Here is a 21,364-nt window from a genome sequence, read left to right as displayed (position 1 = left end):
GCAAAAGTACAAGCAACATAACTTATGAAGAATACCTAGTCAAATGGAAAGGGAGGCGAGTAGAAGATTCATCATGACTAAGAAGGGAGGAGGTTAACCATCTTAGTTTTCCTCTAAACACCAGAGATGTAATGGGGTCACTTCTAAAATTACCCCGGGTGTCTGATGCAGGAGCATCTTGGGTGCAAGAGCAATCTTGCATCACCCAAAAATATTTCCTTTTTGTTTCTTGAATTAGGGTTGTCTCAGTGCAGAGTTATTTTTTCTAAAGACTTGCTACTTAGCAAGTTAGTCTTATGAGCTCATAATGTCCTAATTTTAAAGGTGGATATTCATCTTGGAATATCAGCCTACTAGTTGAGGCTCAGTACCATATCATGAGTATTCATGGATTTATTGCATCTTTTTCTATAAAAAACTTTAGACTCACCATTGGAGACCTAAACGTGCCCGGATGAGGCTCGAAAATGTGATAGATGGGCACTTGCACGAATCCAAGCCTGTAGATCACGAGTTGAGGATTATGAAAAGTGGTTATAATAGTTAATCAAAGCAACAATTTGACCTTCCGAAGTTGGGCCAACCAAAACTTCTAAAATAAATGTCAAAAATATATTTGACCGAATCTATATGTATTGTAAGTGTTTGTTGGCCCTAGGTATTAAGTTTGAGTGTCTAGAACCTTTTCAGGTGACATAAATTGCCTATTTAAGAAATGCCCATACATTGTCTAGGACAACTCTGGGTGATAGTTCGTAGCTTTGTCTTACAGATTACTGTAATGAAAGTGCTCATGTGGGTTAGCATATTGTAATCATTAATTCTATAATTCCGCATTTGTGGTGATAATAAGAAGCCCATATTTTGTTCTCACAAATTGCTGTTATTTCTTTGTTTTTGTTGTGTGTTTATGGTATTAAGGGGAGCACCCTTCATCAACTAGTAATTTTGTGTTTGTTACTAGTAGACGTGATAACCTGTTTGGTAGAATCTAGTTTTGTTTTGCTAGGTTGGGAACTCTGTTTTGATTTTAAGGGAAGGGTAGTTAATGTGCTAATAATGATTTCTTGTTAATGTGTATCCATGGTGATGTACTAAGGGCCAACCCTTGTTTTGACTGCTTTTAATATAAAAAACACACTCAAACAATCCAACCTAAAAACAACACCAATAACAATTATGACCTTATTAAACTAGATTAAATTGATCCATTTTACAAAAGCTAGGTTACAACAATTATAGACATTCAAAATTGTCACAACAATAGACTCTCAAGTTTTTCTTTAATTATATTCTTGCTTGATTCCTTACATTTTCTTTCATTCAATTCCTCATTGAAAATAGAAACAACCAACTTCTTTAAATTATTCTCCTTATGTTATAGAAATTCATCATCTTGTTACAACAATCCAATAGTGCAATGCAAAAGATCTCTCTCACATACATACAATCCTTATTTCTCCTTCCTTCCCTCTCCATCTCTATCTCTTTTTGAACTCGTATCTATCTTTTCCTCTCTTTCTCCATCTCTATTTATTCATAATCCTTGTTCATCTCTTTATTTCTACCTCATTAACTCTCCATCTCTCCATATCCCTATATCCCTCCCTACCCATTAAACTCGTGTAAAACATATGGTTAAAAAAATGAAAATAATATTTTTTAATTGACCTCGCAAACCTCTTCAACACACCTCTTACGAACCAATGTACAACTTCTAATAGTAATATACAATCTTATCTACACCCATTCCATTAACATGTTCACAAAATATAATGTAACGTTCAGTTTTTTAACGATTCTCTTGTTTTTCACATTCATAGAATCCTTGAATACATTTATAACTTCGTTGTGAGACCGGGCGTTGGAAGAGGCCAAAGGAGGCTTGGGAAGAGAGAATTTGCAGATTTTTCAATTCTGGGAAAGTGGAAATTGAACAGCACTTTATTCTAGAATGTGAGGCCTACAAGGATAGCAGGGATAAGTTTGCGGATACTATATGTGACAGTTCTTGGCATAACCTGTTCAACGAAGAGTACATTGAGCAATTGGGAGGGCTCATCATTAGTCTACACAAGAGGCGAACAGCGCTACTTAAGTCTGCTTGAGTTGTCTTGCTGTCCCATAGGCTATTTTTGGCCTCGTGGACGTTAAAATTTTATCTATCTATCTATCTATCTTTTCCTATTGACATTGCCGCAGGATGAATAGCTTAGAAAAATAAGGCATGCCTGACTTTCCTTGTCATATAGACCTTTGAACGAGAGCGGCTCAGGCCGGTTCGCACACGTCAAAGGCTTTTTCTCGAATAATAAATAAAATAAATATGGTCTCCTCTTTTTAATTGAAGAAAAACATATAAAAATAAGAGTGAAAGGGATATGCAGCGTCCTTTCGTGAATGCGTTAATGTACAGCACAAACAGGTTTAACGACAGGATTTGCAGCAGTAAGCAGTTGTATATAAAAGGGTGTGGAATATTAATGGGGTCCATGACACCCATCACCAGCTTTGACTGCTATTGGGTAAATACCTCAGGCAGTCAAGTCGTACCGTACCCGAAAACTCTGGGAAGCTGCCCTCAATGCAACCGGCTTCGAGCTATTCACCTTTAAGAGTTCTCCACCGCACATTTACAGGGGAAGACACGTCCTGGAGGCCTGCAACTTTTCAACCCTGGTATGGACTTTTCACTTTCCGCTTACATTTTCCACCACTTTTTTGCTTGCAAGGTGTAGAATCTGTTCATTTATACCTTCTGCACGTAGCTTGGGATTAGGGTGAACGATCCGGTAAATCAATTCATCGACAATCGAGATGGAGGTTAAGATTTCTCCATGTGGGTTTGAGTCCGTGATTGTGCTTTGAGTAGCACAGGAGGAGAACTCGTACAATGATATATCCCGGAATTTGAAAGTCTATGTTTTTTTATTCTGCACTTCACCGAATATAAGAATCAGAGGCTCTTTAGTAGTAAAGTAGGAAAGTTAATGATTTTATTTTAAAAACGGAGTAAGTGGTGAAAGCATTGGCTTCGCACTTCACAGATTCATATTCAAATTATCAAAATAACATTTTAAAGGGGAATTACAGAAGCATATTCAAATTCTTAAAGTAACATGTAAAGTGGAAAGACTGGTGATTCATGGTCTTGTATTATTTCGCTTCGAGTAATAATTTGATGGTTGTTATACGTAATTGTTTATAAGAAAGCAAATATTTGTATCAATAAACGTAGATGCTCTTTTAAACTATATTTGTAGACTATCAGAAAATAAATCTGTGGTCCACTGAGCGTAACAATCCCATGCTTTCTAGTCGAAAGGTAGCTAAAGTTTTGTGGTGACTTGAATCTATACGTTCAAGAACCTGGAAAGCATGTGCAGGCCCTTTCAGGCCAGTTTATTTCGGGGTCATCACAAGAAGGGGGCGAGTAGGTGATAGAAACAGCCCCTAAATCCAAGAAATGGAATTTGAATAGGAAAATTATACGAGGATATGGACAAGGAATTGGGGATGTGTTGGGCAGAAGCCGTCATGTAGCTTTTGGTTTATTCGATGTGCAGCTCTCTAGATGTAAGACAAAATTGTGGTTGGCCAATATTTGATGGCTGAGGGTGGGCTTGATGCTTTTAAAAGTATTTTGAAGCCTGCATTTTCTGTTCCACTAAAGTTTCTTGCTAAATACCTGGTGCAATGTCTCTTTGGACATGGACATTCTCCTAGTCAGATAACAATAAGACAATATTGACTTAGTTTACATAAAGTGCATTAGCAGGTGCTTCCGTCCACACTCAAGCATTGCAATTACTGCTTTATCTTATTTGATGGTATTCTCAACACATTTCTCAGTAAGATTCGACTTAGCAAGCTTTTAGCTTGTTATCATCTCCAGATTCAGTGGGTCAACTGGATTTAAATAAACTAACGCTACCTACCTATGAGGTACGTAAAGTTAGTTCCAGAAGACATAAATATACACAAATTTGTTAGCTTCATCTATTTTAATGGGCTTACTTTAGTTGGTAAATTGTGCAATAATTTTCTGCTGAGAGAAGTCCTCCTTTACTTGAATGGGCACTGCAAACCAGCCCTGATCTACTTTGTGTGCTCAAAACAACGGTGTAAATACCAGCCATTTTGGCTAGTTAATGTAATTTAACCAGTGAAATGTTAGAATATATAGTCCACTAATATAACTAAGAGGGGAAGGGGGGGTGTGAATCAGTTATCCAACTAATATCACAATTATCAACCTTAAACAAACTTAACCATATGAGCAATATAAATTGAAACCATAACAAGATACTCATACACAATAACACCAGATATGTTAACTAGGGAAACCCTTGATCAGAGGGAAAACCTTGAACCCTTGATCAGAGGGAAAACCTCGGTGGGGATGGTACCCACGAGATGATGTACTAATATAAATATTCCTTGTTAGAGGATGGACCCTATCAGGGATCTATGAATACATTTAGTACATATGAGTTCCTGTTAGGAGACTTTGAATCCCTGTTAGGAGTTGTGCCAACCCTGTGAGGAGTTGTGGAAGACAACTGGACCCACTGCCCAAACAACTTCAAGGGCAAGACTAATGAACCCGTTGTCCAAAGATCTTTGTATTATTCCTTGCAGAGTAATAGAAATGAAATATACTTCCTTCCTCTTCTTCTGTCTTGTCAACTAGACCTTTGCTCCTGATCTTGTAACTAGATCACAAACTCGCATCCAATAATCCCTTGGATTGCTTACATGCATTCCTCAAGCACTTTGCTCCTTTTCGCACTTCGCACTTGATACCACGATCACACACTTTACAAACAAGGAAAACATCTTTCCTATGTACCATATTTTTCAAAATAATTTCTTGAGTCAGCCTTGAGGCTTTTCCAATTAATTATAATAAGATAATTAATTAATTACAATTAAAATAGCACTGTCGGCTCACAGTCTATACAAAACTTCACACGTATGATACTAGGGTTTACGCACTCGCTGACGTCACCAATAGACTGTCCTTTGTCACTGTTCAACTATGCATCTTCTCATTACATCTTAGATGTAAGATAGCTAACAAACATCAGGAATTGCTTTCCAAATACTTTGTCTCTGAACTGCTTGTTGTAATCAAGTACAACTTCCATACATCTTTGACTTAGACTCTACACACTTGACCACATCATTAGCACACAGTGTAGAACATGTCCATGACTGTGCATCACTAGACAATCAAACCATTGTCCGTACCAATAAGATCTCTGTCTGCTACTCAGCCAGTCTTTATAGAAACCATGCTATGTTGACATCAATGATAAACACAGTCATGAATGCAACATATCATACTCTCCAATGTTTAGGATACTCCCCCAAAGTAGTATCATCAACATTCATGCTAACATGAAAAATATCTAAAAGAGTTTAATGAGAATAATGGAGGTCTGTCAAAAACAAATCCATATCATGGCCATTAGGCAATGTACACGAGCATGTTTCTTCAATTAAAGCTTGTGTGCTTATTAGTTTTTGGTGCAGAGTTTTTTGGTAGTGGCAGGACAATTGGGTATACGTTGCAGGGCCTAGTATGTGTGTGTGTGTGTGTATTCATGAAAAATTAGTTTAGAATATCATATATCATGCATATGCTAAGCCAAACCATTACAAATTTGAAAATTTGAAATATAACCTAAAAATTTAGCAACTTGACATAAAAAAGTATCAAACTTGAATTTCATGAAAGATAATCATTGTTCAATAATAAAATATTACAATTAGTAATTTGCATCAAATGACTCATCATTAAGACCACAATCATCATTAATATTAGATGATGCAAGTAGATTAGGAGAACCACATGGAACCCTATTATCACTTGGACTAAAAACATGTTGGCTACTTGAATCCTCAGACATTGAATATTGTGTAACAAAGGAAAGATTGAAATTAGGTTTACATTACACAACTTTGTGGCCCTTTCCTTGTATTCATCATTTTGTTAGTAAGACGGCTCAAGTTGTAATGCATGTAAACTGGTGTTCCACGTAATTCCTGATAAGGGAATGTGGAGATTGCTTTTAGAGAGTGGGGGGACTGAGGGCCTAAGTTTGGGGATCGCGACGAGGGGTGGCGTCGATATACATGTAATAGTTGAAAAATGAGTTATAAAAGATGTAGAAGAATTACATTTCAAATAAAACTTTGGCAAATTAGTAAAATGGCAAAATTGCAAATACTAAATATTGAAATACTCGAATATTAACTTTAGCAAATGAAAATGTCAAATTGTAGATTTGTATTGTATCCAACATATCATAAATATCAGTACAGTGAGTAGCATGATGTAAAGATAGAAAAATGTAGTGAAGGGAGGCCTCTAATCATCCTCAAGCTCCTCATCAGTGGAACTATTGGACTCCACATGGTCAAGCTCTACCAAACTAATACCATCCTACTTTGCCTCTGGAATGTTGAAGATTGAGCTATGATAGAGATCTTTATCTCTAGTTTTGCTATATGTTAAAATAGAGATAATACCTTTGTATTGTGTCAACAGTTGGAGAAGATATTTATGATAATATTTGAGATAATTTTATATGAAGATACACATGTCATGCAAAGAGGCATGTGTTTGGAAATATGAAGAGACCTTCAGTTGTGATATGAAGAGTCTCTCAATTATATATACATGAGATTGCTTTGTGTGTGAATACATCGCATCAAGTGGAAAGCATTGTATTTGAAAGTTTATCATCAATATAAGAGATATTTCTTTGGTGCCGCTGGGTTTTTTCCCGTCAAGTAAAAGGGGTTTCTTAGGATCAGGATAAGTTCTTGTGTCTTTTATGCCTTTTTTATTCTACCTTTTCTTTATTACTCTTTATCTTTATTTTTGGGCAAAACATTAACATGGTGTTACCAATTAGATAACAACAATAATGGAGTCCTTACGTTTATTTGTGTGTATATCTATCTCAAATTGCTATTTCGTAGGCAATATATTAAGTGTGATAGCTGCGAGAGAGTTATTTTATTCAAACCTAAGATGATATGCCCAATGAGTTTTACATAATCTATCTTCTTGGTTTGTGATTCTTCTATATGTGTTTGAGCTATGACTTCAACACGTAATTAATTACATTCTGTTTATCCTAGTGTTGTCATGTTGTGCCTGCTCTTATTTATTGTCATCGTTGTATTGTGATGGTTGCGACACATGGACATTCTATTATATTGCCTAGTTTACATTTGTTTGTGTTCTTTTTGATTCATGCCTTCTTCATGTCATCTCCTCTGTGGATGGTTCATTGCTTCCTTGATTATTATAGCAAAAAAATTCCCTTTCCTTTCGCAGTTTAGATGCATCGAGAATTCCCTTTTATGTTGTTAAGTGTTGATTTGGTGACTTCAAAGAAATTGTGATATGTGTGTGCCATTTTGTTGTCTTTTGGCACTGTTAATTTTTATTGTTTGCAACTCATCCTATTTTCAATGGATATCTCATAGAAGTTGTCAATATCGTTCATGATTCTATGACGGTTCGTTTTTCGTGTTGCTTGAAGTTTTCATCGTTCTTCTTCCTATTGTCTTCTTGTGTTTGCTAACTCTACATGCGTACACAATTACCGCTTTAATTATGATGTTCATATTTTGAAGCTGTTGTTTTTATTCATAGCATTGAGTTATGTCTTTGTTAGTGCCGACAACTTATGTTTTATGATTGTCAGTTCATTTATTATTGTCATTAGTTCACTTCTCCAAGATGTCGATTGAATTTCGTAATGACATTTGCTTTCTCTTTTACACAAGACCATTCATTTGGATGTCGAGTCATGTTTGAGATTTTTTTATTTTTATGATCATTGCACAAATATTTTTGTCCGGCTGGTTAGAATTATGTTTAGTTGGTGTTTTATGTGGAGCATATAGACTTTGTGGGTTTTGGCATTCATGTTACTAGAGCTACCTAGCTTCTTGATAATCGAGAGCTAGGTTTTAATATGCATGTTCTTTTAAGAGTTGTGGGTAAATTATTTATGTTCTATGATTTTATGATGATTGATTAATTATCATCATCAAATATGTGTTCTGAAAGAAAGTCTGTGTGGGTACTCAGCTTTGTTTTGTATGTTCTCAGTGATACTTCTATAGTCTGTCTTTTTTGCAAAGATTTCAGTATTTCTGTTCTCATATATTTTTGCTTTCCTGGATTTTGCATCAACAATGCTTTGGTGTAATCTTTGTTGCACCTACATGGAAGTCTGTGTTTCAAATATAAGACAACAATTTCCTTTTGTAGATCTCACTACAAAGAGATTAGTATTCTATGATTATGAATTTATGTTATATAACTAAAAATAGTATATGCTTTTTGCATTGATCTCTAGGATAGGTTGACCTTATGAGTTATTATTAATATCTTTTGCTTACAAGATAGATTAGGAAGCAATGGGATGATGAGAGATTATATATAATGCAAGACAAACTATATGGGGACGCTGATTGCATTCTTGGATTGAATTGATGATGCATATCTTCATTAAAAGAGAAATATTATATACATGGGATGATATTTAGAGGGAGACTATTTGGATTCAGAGGGAGGTTGCCTCTAATTCTTTGCATGCTTATGTGGCAGTGTACCTGCTAAAGCTTCTTGTTCGATCAAATTGGAATTAGCTATCCTATTGTGGCGTCGTCCCTGCGGAGAGGAAGTCTTTGTAGAGAGAGAATCTTAATCATTCTTATACATGCTGCTAATGAGTTCTTCTCTGTGAAGGAGAAGTTCAAGGTGGAATTTCTTGTTAATGAGTTCTTCTCTATGAAGAAGAAGTTCGTGGTGAAATCCCTTGTTAATTAGTTCTTCTCTGTAAAGGGGAAGTTCAAGGTGAAATCCCTTGTTAATGAGTTCTTCTATGTCAAGGAAAAGTTTGAGGTGAAATCCCTTGTTCCACCCTTTGCGAGTAGGTATGGTGGACGCACCCTTTGTGAGTAGGCATGGTGGAAATACATTCTTCTCTAGGAGAAGTTTGAGGTGAAAGCTCTCATTCCACCCTTTGCGAGTAGATATGGTGGACCACCCTTTGCCAGTAGGCATGGGGAAAATGCATTCTTCTCTAGGAGAAGTTGAGGTGAAAGCTCTTGTTCCACCCTTTGCGAGTAGGTATGGTGGACCGACCACCCTCTACGAGTAGGCATGGTTGAAGTTTGTAAAGAACCCCAAAAGGTTCTAACTTCAATTTTAGTGGTTCAACATTTTGTCAAATAGTTATCGTGTAAGCTTTGATACCACTGTAAGAACCCCGACTGGGTCTAATTTCAATTCTATAATATCCCTTGTAAATCTGATCACAATCTGTCGTTATGAAGCTTAAGGAATATTATCAAACATTTAGCATACAGCGTTTGAAACTGCTATTATGAATTTTTTGGTTGTCTTCTTTAAGGTTGTAGGCTGCAATTGAAGTTGTTAAATGCTTCTAGTAATGCAAAGTTGATATAGAAATAATATACTAGTTGTTTCAGACCTTTGACAAACATATATATGTGATTGGAATTAATTAGTACAACTAGTAGACATAAAGGCAAACACTTGCCATGCATCCCAATGTGCACCTGAGCCACTAGGTATTTCTACAAACACTTGGCATGCATACTAGTGATTCAATATAATCGAAGCACATAACTATAGCTTGGCATTTCATCAAACAGTTACTGTGCAACCTTGCAACTCCTTATTTCTATTCCAAACTATTTTCAATGAACAGCTAATAATGGCTGCAACTTGAATTTCAGTTACAATATAAGCAGTTGCAATTACAATGACCAATTTATTTAATCAATTGAAAATTCTGAGAACTTGGTTTATATGCCATATGAGACACCACCTTCAGTTTTTAAAATATGAGCAAAAATGAACTCCCAACATGGCTTAGCTTGAAACGTCACCCTCAGAAATTATGATTGCGGCCTAGCTATATTGCAGCTGCTACCACATCTCGACTGCTCTAAATCCCTGTGTGTGACCTTAGGAGTAGATCACAGCCTGACTATCTGGCCCAAACAATGGCTATTGAACCCTTAATGGATGAAGAAATTATCAAACGCTGCTCCAGATATTGCAGCGACTAGCCACAGGGCTAAACATCCAAATACATGATGAATTACTTCACTATTTTTCCCACTACAACAGTGATTCTTCCTCTTACAAATGAAACCCTCTTTGGATGCCAATTTTCAGATTAAACAGCTATCAAATTGCCATACAACAACAACAATTCATAGTTGATCAAAATTCAGAGATGAACTTAAGAATCTCATACACAATTGTCCATGTATTTCAATGGCTCGAAGTGTAACAGCAAATAGAGGAATAAGTCCTCATGAGAAGCCAATGTTACAATTTTCAACCGATTACAAAATGTAATAAAATCAAATGGCAAAGGAATGCGAATTGATTATCTCGTGGAGTCCATTTTTATAACAAAATAAGGCTTAGCTTCTCAACCACATCAAGTCACCCGATAGCTTATTCTTCACAATTCTCACTTAACCCTTCAAGAGCACACCATCAAATTATAACAATATAATGATAAAATTATTCATTAAGATAACCTTAGTAAATTACTTATAATATGAAGCTCCATCAAACGACCCAATGAATCATTGAAGATGCCAATCACCAGGTACCTCAACTGCACTCCTAAACATAGTAATTGCCATAATTGACTTCTATAAATAGCAAGTCACTCAATAGAGACCCTCAAATACATTGTTAGCTCATGGGGTTGTAGTGATGGACTGACTTCACCAAGCTACAAGAACCTGCTAAAATGGGGGCATTAAAGTTCTCCCTCCCCGAGATTGCTTGTCCTCAAGCAATTGCCTGAACCAAAGGCACATATAGATCAACTCAGATCCCAAGGAAAGGTATGTGTAATGTCCCTGACATCATCTACAAACTCTTGTGATGTTAACTCTATCCACAGAGCTATCTTGAAAATATTGTCATCATACCAATGATGGTGACTCAACTGATCTGTAGTGCTAAACTTGTCTCTACCTGGATCCCGGTAAAGACGTAACTCACATCTGTCTATAACAAGGAAAAATGGATATCCGATATCATCTACTAGATCAAAACTCCTTGCTCACTCTACCACTCTGCCATGAGTATGAAGTCTATCTATGCAACAGGAACTAGTACTTCCAAAAGTATCTGTACCATAACCCAGATATCCATCCTCTGTAATATTGCCATGGACATGTTGACTCTGCAAGTAGCCTCCTATTAACTTGCACCTACTAGCTCCCATAAAGGATGGTATGAAACTGGTACCAATCCATGTCTGCGCGAAACCAACTCCTCTCCTTGTGAGTCAAAAGAAAAATGATGAACACTCCTCACTGTGTAATTGCAATGAAATGCTTTGTCAGAGGCTTATCAACACCAGAACGGGAATCAAGGGATGGCTCCAATCTTTGATTTTGAACAATTGGTTGGGCACGATCCTGGGTAACCCTCTCAACAAACCCAACCACAAAATCCCTATGGGGAAGCATTGTAGCCAAAGCCTCTACAATCTTTCCCACCAAATGTTGAATACCACGAGAACCTTGGATGAGAGTACCCTCAAAAACTTTGTATGATCCCTACTGTAATTTTAGACTCTCAAGCAAAAATTCTGTAAGTGACTTTGTGTAGTAAAAATTATTTGAAGAAGCATCAACTTGCTCCCCGCAATCCACGACTGATCTCTTTGAAATTGTGGTACTATCAACTATCTTTCACTATTAGTTGTATGAGATGAAGTAACAAGATTGTTTCTAGAGGGAAACATCCCAACATGAGAATCAACCTCCCAACCAGATGATACTCGACATGTGTCTAGTGAAGACGAGGGATTAGTGTTGTGAATTGTCACACAACTCACAGCTGAATCCTCCTCTACATCACAATGGCTATCATAAATCTATCTTGGATCACTTGTCAATGGACTAACATGTGGAGAACTTGATACAACAAGCTCTCTGCAATCCTCTATTGATGCACTCATCTCATCTATAGCTATTGCACCTATCTCAAGGATGGATGTAACTACATCCTCATCACATCCATCATCCCTCTTCATGGAAGTCAACTCATTGCCAACCACCAATATATGTAGTTGAACTGGATATGGGGTTGGTATAGAGTGTATACGCTCCAACTCCATGGTAACCTCATCCAACGTGACTATGACTCTTGGAGGGCCAACTGAGTACATTGCAAAGTGTCCAGTCACCTCAAGCTCACGGATGAGCTCGTCAACCTCCTCCTTTCCCCTCAAGACATGATAACATATTTAGTCTCTCTCGAGAAATCCTGATCTGCTAACAACTATAAATAATTATGTTCCACAATCCTTATAGCCTTTCGGAGAGCATAAAACTCCTCAACAGAAAGACCACCATCAAAGTGCTCATCTATCATAGGAGCACTTCAACCATAGGTCCGACATCTAATGAGCAACATCAAAATGCTCTAAAGCTATGGCAATCTTGCTATTGCTAACCTTCAAGTGCCCAATCAAATGATAAGGAACTTGTAACTGCCGACTCCTGCACATGTCCTCTGACCCAAACTCGACACTGAGATAGGAAATTGTATCCTCACTGCTCACCTCATGATCACTCTCATGTGCACTAACAACCTCACACATGTCCAAGAACAAGGTGTCATTGGGTACCTCTACCAATACCTCCTTCGAAGTGGAAGCCACTATTGTATCGAACTCCTCACATGTCTCTGCTTCCCCCTCATTTGTAAGTCTTTGTAAATCACGATCTTGGGACCTATCATCAACTGATGAGTCCTCTGAAGTATTTGCGAAAGTCCGAGTGACAAACGAGACTCACCGCGGCATGAGTCATCCTCATAATTAACATCAACAGTACCCAAATCATGAGTACCAACATCATCTAGGTGTAAGACCTCTCTAATGTCTCATGCTGCAGCAAGCATGACTCACTGCTGTCAAAAAATCAGAATCATTATGGCACAAATCTGTATCATATGACTCACTTCTAACACCCGAATCTTAAGTGTCAATACAAGGGAACTCTGCAACTATCACCTACATATGGAAAAGTCGCTATCTCCTGCATAGGCTCACCATTATGACTGCTGTCATAAAAATCAGATCTATTGGAGCTCATATTTTCCATGTAATCCTCAAAACTAATGCTCTTGTCATGTGAGTCAAAACTCATAGTGATACCAACAACTTTCTCCACACTTGCCTTGTCATCACACCATCGAAAGCCTAAAAAATATGACTGTTGTTATAACAATCAGACCCTATATGACTAATATTTTCATTACCACTAACTGGAGTGAGGCTAACAGCAATGGTAGTGAACATGTCATCCTTATTTTCTTGTTCACTAATTCTGATCTCATCAAAATGTTGAGACTTGGTGTAGCTGTCCTATGGAAAAACGGTCATATCTAGGTGTCTCTGTAAACAATCACCAACATCATGTACACAAGATGGACTAGTGGCTGCTCCACTAAGCATAGTATCATCTTCACCATGATTACCAGTTGCTGAAACCTCATGGTGAAAACTCCTGGATGTCACACTTGTGAAAAACTCCAGTTTCTCTTCCTGCATTCTCGGTGAGGGAGACTTTATAAAAATGGATACCATATACCTAGTTGCCTATTAATTGTCATCGGATTTGAAAGTCTTGCTTCCATCCTTTTTTGATTTTGTTTAAGCTTTTCCATATTCTCCATAGGGCATTTGTTTGCTTCCTAAGATTACCCTTGTTATTCAATTGCTTTCCATATTTATTAGATTTCCTGTATTTGTCCATAACTGAAATAACTACAAGAGTGCTGGTCACTCAAATAAAAATAATAGAACCAATGATAATTTTTTTTCCTACCCCACAGGATTTTAGGAAACCGCTCTAATACTACAATAAACAACTCCATTGGATGCCATAAAACCACTTAGATACTATATAGAGAAGAACCCCAACAGGTTCTAACTTAAATTCTATTGGTTTGCTAGTTTGTCAAACAATTATCATGTAAGCTTTGATACCACTGTAAGAACCCGAACCGGTTCTAACTTCAATTCTATAATATCCCTTGTAAATCTGATTACAATTTGTTGTTATCTTAGTTACCGGGTTCGGACCTTGGAGCTCGGGTTCGGATCCAGATTTGTCTGGGTTCGGATTCGTGCTTGGGTCCGGATCCAGGTCTAGGCAGGGTCCCTAATTGGGACTGTGGGCCATAAAAGTGTTCCAGATTACATTAAAATATCATTTTAAAAATATTTTCAATGTATGATTTTCTTTACAATATTAACATTGATTAATGAGCGAGTATTTAATGCTTATCTTTGACATTTGGCATTGATCAATGATCAAGTAACATTGATATATTCATACTATGAAATGACTTCGTAAGTTAGTTTTACAACTATGCATGTTTCTCTTTTTTTTTTTTTTTGCATATATATATATATATTCTTAGGAACCCACCCACAAACCCAAATGGGGATTTTTTTTTTTGCTCGAACCCACGAACTCGAACCCCGAACTTAAATCCCTCCCCAAACCCGAATCGGCAACTTAGGTCGTTATGAAGCTCAAGGAATATTATTTTAGCATACAATGTTCGAATCTGCTGTTATGAATTTTGTGGTTGTCTTCTTTAAGTTCGTAGACTGCAATTGAAGTTATTGAACACTTCTAGCAGTGCAAAGTTGTTATAGAAATAATTTACTAGCTGTTTTAGACCTTTGACAAACATATATGTGATTGGAATTAACTAGTTCTACTAGTAGACATAAAGGAAAACACTTGCCACACATCCCAATGTGCACCTACAACCACTAGGCATTTCTACAAACACTTGGCATGCATACTAGTGGTTCAATATAACTGAAACACATAGCTATAGCTTGGCATTTTCATCAAACAGTTATTTTGCAATCTTGAAACTCCTTATTTCAATTCCAAATTATTTTCAATGAACAACTAATAATGGCTGCAACTTGAATTTCAATTGCAATATAAGTAGTTGCAATTACAATGACCAATTTTTTTAAACAAATGAAAATTTAGAGAACCTGGTTTATATGCCATATGAGATGCCACCATTAGTTGTTGTCGGCAAATATGTACATTGACATCGGTAATAATAAACTATTAGTTAGTTAGTGGTATGTACCAAAGGGTGTTTTGTTACAATGCGACGGTTGAGTCGTGCCCCTTCGAGTCCTATATGTACACTTCGTTTGGAGATACGAGCAGTATTCATATCCTGTTGTATATCCATTATTAATTATGTGCTAGTGGTTGTACTTGGATTGGTTTATAGGATCACATCATATTATTATTATCATGAATATCAGGGTCTTAATTAACAATTGACATATCAAAGAAATACAGTGATTACTTCATTTTCATAGGAAGACAGTTATATTAGTTATGTTCATGTGAATGAGATTTAACAGTTACAATTACTAACGGAAAACTCATAACTAACATCTGAAAACACCATCAATAAATTTACTATGGAAATTAAAATCTACTTACCATGGAATTTGAAACTGAAATCAATCTAGGGTTTCTTCTGCAAACACCCAGGTTAGTCCACAAATACCACTATATCAAAATCAAATGATGATTACCATCAAATACCACTATATCAATTAGAACATCACATACCACTGTATCAATTAGGGCATCTATCATCATCAAATCATTTAGGGCATCTCATACCTCCGTGTTAATTAGGGCATCAATTACCACTGAATTGTTTAGGGCTTTAGATACCACTGTATCATTTAGGACTTTAGATACCACTGTATCATTTAGGGCATCAATTACCATTGGATCATTTAGGGCATTAGATACCACTGTATCATTCCTTTCCTTCCAATTTGCTTAACTGTGGCAATAGCATAAGATTAGTAAATATGTTGATAATGATTATTCTTATAAATGAAAGACTGAAATAACAATCCATCAAATAAATCTATCCCTCATAAATAAATATATTCCACATTCAATTAGAAGATCAACCGATCTAACCGGTTGCCAATTATATTGACAATATGAGTTGCTTTCATTTAAAGGAATAACTGTAACAATGATACAACTCAATTACTCTTACCTTCTACTTGAACATACATCATAAAAGTAAAAATACCTGTTTCCGACAAATGTTTGAATGCATGGCTTATCTTTATTTGATGCACGTCGGACATTTTGTGAAGAGGGGAAACATTGTCAGGGCCTAAACCACCCAACCTTGGACCATAACTTATCCCCACACAATCTCTAACGAGAAAGGCCCTCCATATCCAGAATAGACTTAGAACACCTTGTCAGCCATTGAGCATCAGAGTATCTAATCACACCACTCAACTTGATAGCAGGAGAAAACATGATCATGCATGAGCTATTAAATAAAATTATATAAATTATTTAATCATATCAGATTTCATTTTTGTGTTCTTGCAGGTTTCATCTCACCTCTTCACCTTACATGGCTATTCAGTCGGTGAATCCCTGGTGTTTTGAAAATTCTGAGCAATCTGCTTTGTTCATTAATTCTAAAAGGATTTCCTTGAGTAATATATCTTATCACAAATTGTGACTTGGAAAAATATGCTCCTTTAACCTAGCAGATACATTATTGAATTCTGATTCCACACGGTATATTTAAATCAAAATTTATTGTATTTTAATTTCTTGTTTCTCGAGAGGTTATATCCGATATTATTCTATGATGTTTATATCTGTGGTCTAGCTGTTATGGAAGTTAGAAAAAACAGTAGCAATTGACATGAAAGATATTCAGCAAAACTTGGAAAATGTTTGATTACATAACTTGAGAGTTTTATGGAAAAGAAAGGAATTAGGAGCCTAGCGGGCTTTTGTGATTCAGTATCCTACAAATGTTCTTTAGGTGCCAATATCCAATGCATAAATGTATTACGATTTCTGAAATCAAGATTGTAAAATAAAACTTGGAATGCTATGGGTGGTAATGATTTTCCAAAAGGTATTTGCAGATTCTTGACTTATGAAGGAAAGTCGGAAATGAGAGGGAGAGAGTTGGACATGAGAGGAAAGTAGTTGGGTGCTTGAAAAGAGATACATTCGTCTCTCACTCATGATTTCCGGCAGAAAAAAACAGCACAATAAAGAAGTCGTGGAAAGGAACAATATACGATAGACTTATAATAAAATGACACTTATCTAAACTACAGAGATTTCAAATGGTAAGTGGAAGCCGAAAACATGAGCAAGGGAGAACGGAAATAAGGAAGGAAGTCGAGAATGAAAATATTGTCCTCTGTCTCTCTCGACTCATGATATAAATATTAAAGGTTAAGGACTCTTTGGCTTTGGCTTCCAAGAATCTGTAACATAAAAAGAATATCTTGGCTCTTGGACGCCACTAAAAAAAAATGCCAAGTGTTAATCGGTTTCAAGTAAGGAAAAGATGGAGCATTTTGTTTCGCAAATAAAAGATGGAAAAAGAGTTGGAAGGTTATAATTCGAAAATTATTATGATTTATATTTATATACGTACATGTAAATATATTGGTGAGGTGGCATCATTTTATTATAAGAAAATAATACGATGTTGTCACTTCATTATTATATCTTTGTGTACGTAAATAGATATATATTATAATAATATGGTGAAAGATCATTTAAAATCCTTTGGAGGTACGTATTATATTTTAATTAAATTATTTTATGTTTTAAATTATTTATTTAATAGCTCATGCGGTTTCATCGATTGTATCCCGATGTTCAAGTCGCTAGATCCTCAACCATGGTGATTCACGATTCATACTCATTTTTTTAGTGATGGTGATGCTCCTGTGCCCAATTCTTTTTTGACAATGTTTTCACCCATTCGACGTGCTTCTTACAAGGAAATTCTCCGTAGTTAAATCATATTACCATAACAAGTTATTTAATCATAAATAATCATAATGGCTAACCGCCTATTCAATTCCATGAATTTGTGATAAATAATCAACTAGCATGTTATCTTCACATGAAATTATAATGACTAGCCATCTTACTATTTCACAGAATTATAACAAATTTAACTGTCAACTGACTTAATGTGAACCTCAACGGCTATATTTTAAATTAGGTCAAAAAATGGGATGTAATAGATCACATCGTATTATTACTATCATGAATATTAGTTGGATTAATACTCCAACTGTACCTCTTCATTATGTCATTGATCTATTATGCTTGTTAGTTATTGTGCAACAGTCGACTAATATTTGAATAGTGATTAACGATTATTTTTGTTTGCTTATGGATAATTTTTCTTCTTTATGTGTTTTAACTTTTGACCAATCCTTAAATCCAATCAGTATAATTTAGAGGATCTTAGGCTGCATATGAATTGCATTTGTTGATATAAGATGTTATCCAGACTGCATTGACTATTTGTGTCTTAGCCAACTTAATAGAGGAGTACTAGATAATAATAATAGTTGCTGTTAGAGTCTCAATCCTTATTGTGCTGAGGTGGTTCTTGCTCATTTGTTAGTTCCATTGATACCTTAAATAGGTCATTTAGTGTACTTTGACCACCTTTCTGAAGCTTCACCAATATTTGAATGTCATAGTGTCCCTCCATATTGACATTGCTGTTCACATATAGTTGCTGGGAATTATCACCGGCTGCAAGGACACCTGATTCTGTGTATGCTGTCTATGAATAAGATGATGTTCTCAGCAGCAATAACATCACTGATATGATTTGTAATCCCAAACCATGTGCCGTAAACTTGATATCCTCAGTATTATTATCATCTCAAGTCAATACTTGCCGAGTGTTTATTCTGAATAACTTTATCTGAATTATTCCCTTCACACTGTATTGCCGAACATCTGATAATTCTGTCTGTTGCGTTTGTTTTTTCATCACTGTAATGATGTTTTTGATATGGATTAGCCTCATATACATAAGATTGTGATACTTAAGTTTAAATCTTTAATTAAGGCTTACTTTAATCGTATGTCTTAATGTCCTGAATTGGGGAGATTACGTGGCATCTAGAGGGACATACATTTTCACAATGGCCCTAAAGAATCCTGCCTTCTCCTTAGCATCCTGTAATGGTGTAAGTCTACTAGGCCTCCTTAGCATGTTGTAGTGGTGTAATCTACTAGGTCATGTACTACTTGGGATTCAATGCATAGGCAGCCATGTGCAAGGGAGTGTTGAGCTTCTCCTAGCTCTGATGAATAATTGGCTGAATGTGTTATTGACAAAAGTATGACAAAGCCGATGAGATTAGATAGTACCCGAAAGGTTGTGCGATGGTTGAGTTGCCCTTCGGAATATATATGGATATCATCTTATTGGACTATGGATCATCATTATATTTGTAATTGTTATTGTATGTTCTGCTTATATGAATACAATACTAGTCTCCGAATGCAATAAATCTCTGTTTACCCCTGTACGATAAACATTTGGCACCGTTGCCTGTCGAACTTGGTATCAAAGATGTGTTTTGAAGATTGATGCCAAATTTACTTAATAAGGATCAAAATAAAAGAAAAGAAAATGATGATGTATGCCCAGCACATGAAGCATTAATTCACACACAAGTAGAATGAAGGTATAGATTTCAACAGCTTGCGGATGGGTCCCGAATACGGAGAATTCAAGGAAGGGGAGGCACTGATAGATGAAACACCTGTGGACACATTCAACAAAGAGAAACCCATTAAATATGAAGAAGCTACAGTGAAGACTGTGAACTTAGGGGACAAGGTCAACCGAAAAACCATTTTTGTGGAAGATGACTAGAATCCTGTATGGTCCATTTCATGCAATAGAGATGCCTTAATCATTTCTTGGGATAATCAAACAAAAGGTTTGGGATTAATATCAAGAACTCCAAATCATAAAGCAACAAAGACTGTAGTATAGAAGAGCTACATATTTGGTTAAGATATAAGTTGTGAATCATCCTACAAAAGCAAAACGATGGTCTCCTTTTATATTGAAGATGCAGTCGGGTTCCAGATTCACGTCACACCTCTTCCAGAAGGTTTGGGATTATTAATATATAAAACTTGTGAAAGTATTAACGGGAAGCAACAAAATATTTCTTTGCACATGGCCTTTACCAAGATTGAGAAAATGAAAATAACAAGTTATTTTAATTAAAAGGTCCGATGTGAGTGGCTCGAGGGCATAATGCTTATTGCATTATAAGAGGCTAGACCAAAGGTTACCAAAAAGGACCCTGATCCCAAGATTCAGTTATAACAACTGAAGAGGGTCCTTTTGAGAGCCTATTTATTTTTGAAACTTTGTTAGAGCAGGGGTTCTTCTTTTTCCGGGCAGTCTTATGGCTACAAGGGGAAGTAGAATAAACTGATATTGATTGTAACAGAGAGAAATAGGAGATTTTCTTTTATGCTTTCTGCATTTTTCTTTTGTAATGAAGGGCACTGAACGATCTGAAGATCATTCTGTTATATTCAGGAGTAAGGATAAGTTTATATAACAAATCATATGGTCTGTCTGTTTACTTTTCTGATTAAGATTAATCATAGGGTTATCTTCTTCATGTTTCTGGATGTTGCCTCCATTATTGTATCATGTATGTGTTGTTGTAATCTTACAATTCACACATCCATACCTTGCTAAATGGAATATTTAATTTCTCTCATTTCCTCTGCAATGCGAAGGCTGGATAGGCTGTCTTGCGGCTGTTCATTCGCCTCTCTCTCTATTTAACTCTGATAAGCACATTCATTCTATGTTTATGGATGAATGTCAAAACACCTTCCTATCTTCTGGTTAAAGACATACCCAGTTATCTAATTCATTGAATATCTTTCTAGAAGGGAGCTGTACCTCTCAATTCAGAGGAGAGTTATCAATCAATGATAACTAGTCCAACGGTTAGTCTAGTTTGTCTTCTCGTTATGAGCATTTAAGGGTCGATCGTAAAGTTATTTTCCAGAGGACAAATCAGTTTACTAACAAATAGCATCCTTGAGGACCTGAAACTAAAAATCAAGATCTTTGTCATGCCTTGAACAATCAACCGTCTTAAGAAAATGTGAACCCTCTATCATGTAACCGTGATATTGATGAGTGGATGATGGCTAATGTCTATGCGCCCATCCATTACTATATTGCATCCGCTCTTCATCCAATATTTTGTCATTTTTTCCATCAAAGTTCTTATCCAAGTTCTTGTTCCCCAATTTTGTCTCACTTGGTGGCACATATGATAGTCCTTTCGTTGCTACCATCAGTATCATCTTCTTATGATAAGGAGATGAAGCT

General features: G+C 36.1%; 1 protein-coding gene across 2 annotated transcripts in view; it reads left to right on the top strand.

The window, feature by feature from the left end:
- Nucleotides 1-2,342: 2,342 nt before the first annotated feature.
- LOC149548287 (putative cyclic nucleotide-gated ion channel 5) overlaps nt 2,343-21,364 on the top strand; it is a 138,751-nt gene continuing 119,729 nt past the window's right edge. The window contains exon 1 of one of the 2 annotated variants that reach the window (XM_089792348.1): nt 2,343-2,679. The gene's annotated coding sequence lies outside the window, so the exon portion shown is untranslated. The remainder of the gene's footprint in view (nt 2,680-21,364) is intronic. The other variant, XM_089792349.1, reaches the window with a different exon arrangement.

The sequence above is a fragment of the Cupressus sempervirens genome, chromosome 7 (assembly GCF_028749045.1).
Source record: "Cupressus sempervirens isolate cs-2001-9-10 chromosome 7, ASM2874904v1, whole genome shotgun sequence".
Lineage (NCBI taxonomy): Eukaryota > Viridiplantae > Streptophyta > Pinopsida > Cupressales > Cupressaceae > Cupressus > Cupressus sempervirens.
This window is presented reverse-complemented; position numbering and strand designations above follow the sequence as displayed.